This window comes from Vigna radiata, unplaced genomic scaffold (genome assembly GCF_000741045.1).
Source record: "Vigna radiata var. radiata cultivar VC1973A unplaced genomic scaffold, Vradiata_ver6 scaffold_310, whole genome shotgun sequence".
Taxonomy (NCBI): domain Eukaryota; kingdom Viridiplantae; phylum Streptophyta; class Magnoliopsida; order Fabales; family Fabaceae; genus Vigna; species Vigna radiata.
In genome coordinates this window covers 171,304-173,844 of record NW_014542572.1, presented here as the reverse complement: position 1 = coordinate 173,844, position 2,541 = coordinate 171,304, and positions in this window count along the sequence as shown.

Sequence of the window (2,541 nt, the reverse complement as noted above, 5' to 3'; positions counted from 1 at the left end):
AATTATCTGTTAATTTTCTTTTTAATAATGGATAAATGTTATAATTTTTTATATATCTTTCTTTATCATTTTTTTATAATTTATTTTGATGAACACTAAATCCATTTACTTATTTTTATGACAAATCCACTTGTTTTTATTTAGTGATTTTATCTTAATCAAACAACATATATTTTTTACTTGTATAATCTATTTATATGCTCTAATTTTAATTTCTTGGTTAACTAAAATTTATATATAACTATAATAAACGTCTATAAGTTTAGATAACGTAAATTTTTGCTATGTCATAAAATATGTATACCTACTATAACGTACAAAACTATGTACGTCATAGTTCGTTTTTATACGTCATAAAATATGATTTTTGTACTAGTTTTGGTGTTATGTTATTGGTTAGATAAAAAATAGAAGAAAAATAAGTTTTATTAAATGGTCTTAAATGGTCTGTTTAAATAAGTTTTATAATTAAAAAAATAATTTTTATTAAAATTCTCAAGTTTACTTCTCTGTTTATTAAATGGTCTTACAAATTAAAATATCTTCAAAAAAAAAANNTCTCTGCCCCATTTATTACTTTAGTGTGAACTTTATACTTTTTAAAAACATCAAAGATGGTAATGTTATATCTCATAGTGAAGAGTTAGCTAGTACAACCAGTCTCGTGTTATTGTTAATATGAAGAACCATTTGACTTTTCTTTTTGTTTTGCAAATATAGAAAATAAAAAAATATATTGAATCATGCTATAAATATAAAAATAAAAAATGTTATTGAACTAATTTTAGTCTCCTTTTTTTTTTAATTTAAAAAACTTATGTTTTTAATTCTAAAATTGACTTTTACATTTTCCTTAAGTTGAGGTCAAAATATTATATGTCACGATAAAATGGTTTTTCATCGTAATTGCATGAAGTAAGATGCGAAAATAATATACAAATTCCTGACACTATTCTTTGGGTATCCAAAATAGTTCATTTTCTTAATTTTACATGTAATTTTATAAAAACAAAATTTTTAATTTTGTTAAAAAGATAATGATAATAATTAGTTAGTAATTCATATTAATCTATAATTTAGTGTGTAATTCATTGTAATAACAAAATTATTCTAATTTTATTCTATAAAAAAAATAATAAGATATTTTAATAAAAATAAACAATAATTTAAAAAATTAATAGAATAAATGTTTTCAAAGAAAAATAAATTAAAAGATAATTAAATCTTATAAATATTTATATTATTTTTTTAAGTAATTAAAATCATTTAAGAGCATATATACTAAAATAAGAAAAATGTGTAAATGAAAACTAGATAGATTGCATTTATCCCAACAACTGAAAAAAAAATATTATTTTCATACTCAATTATTAGTAATCTTAAAACCATTCAAAATTAACATTTATAATATTTTTATACTTTACCAATTCAACCACATGTGAGAAATTGAGCCACGAGTAGAAGGACATTTTATCTGTTTGGTTTAAAAGAAAACATTAACAAAGTAAATAACAATTTTTTATTTTTAAATTTATAAAAACAGGGATTCATGGAGGCGGAATTTGGGCGGGAAAATTTTTATTTTTTTTCTTGAAGATATTTTAATTTGTAAGACCATTTAAGAAAAAAAAAAGTAAACTTGAGAATTTTAATAAAAATTGTTTTTTTAATTATAAAACTTATTTAAACAGACCATTTAATAAAACTTATTTTTCTTCTATTTTTTATCTAATCAATAACATAACACAAAATCATTATTTAATATCTAGAACATCATACGTTATATTTTTATGACAAAGCCACTTGTTTTTATTTAGTGATTTTATCTTAATCAAACAACATATATTTTTTATTTGTATAATCTATTTATATGCTCTAATTTTAATTTCTTAGTTAACTAAATTTTACATATAACTATAATAAACGTCTATAAGCATGAAAACTGATTATATATGACTATAAAAAAATTAGGGAAAGATGTATTATGATATGTAGAATTGAAATTAATAAGCAATTAAAAATGAAGAAAATGAATTTAGTGTTCATCAAAATAAATTATAAAAAAATGATAAAGAAAGATATATAAAAAATTATAACATTTATCAATTATTAAAAAGAAGATTAACAAATAATTTTTATTTAATTGTTTACCTAACAAATGGTGTATGTTAACTTTGTTAACACAAAAAATACATAAAGAAAGTCATCTAGCAGGGAAGGATGGAGAGCATCGACGCGCTGAGCATGTAGGGCTAACAGCCACGAGAGTTTTGATAAAAGTATAGATTAGAAATCTAAATTTTGTTATTGATAATGAGGCATTGTCATGCTATTTAAAACCATTATGAATTACTAATAAAAGAATAAAGATGATTTGTTTAAAGCATTCCAATCTCTTTGGCTAAATTCTCTGCCCAATTTATTACTTTTGTGAACTTTATACTTTTTAAAAACATCAAATTTGATAGTGATGAGTTAACTAATACAACCAGTATGGTGTTATTGTTAAAATGAAGAACCATTTGACTTTTTTTTTTTTTT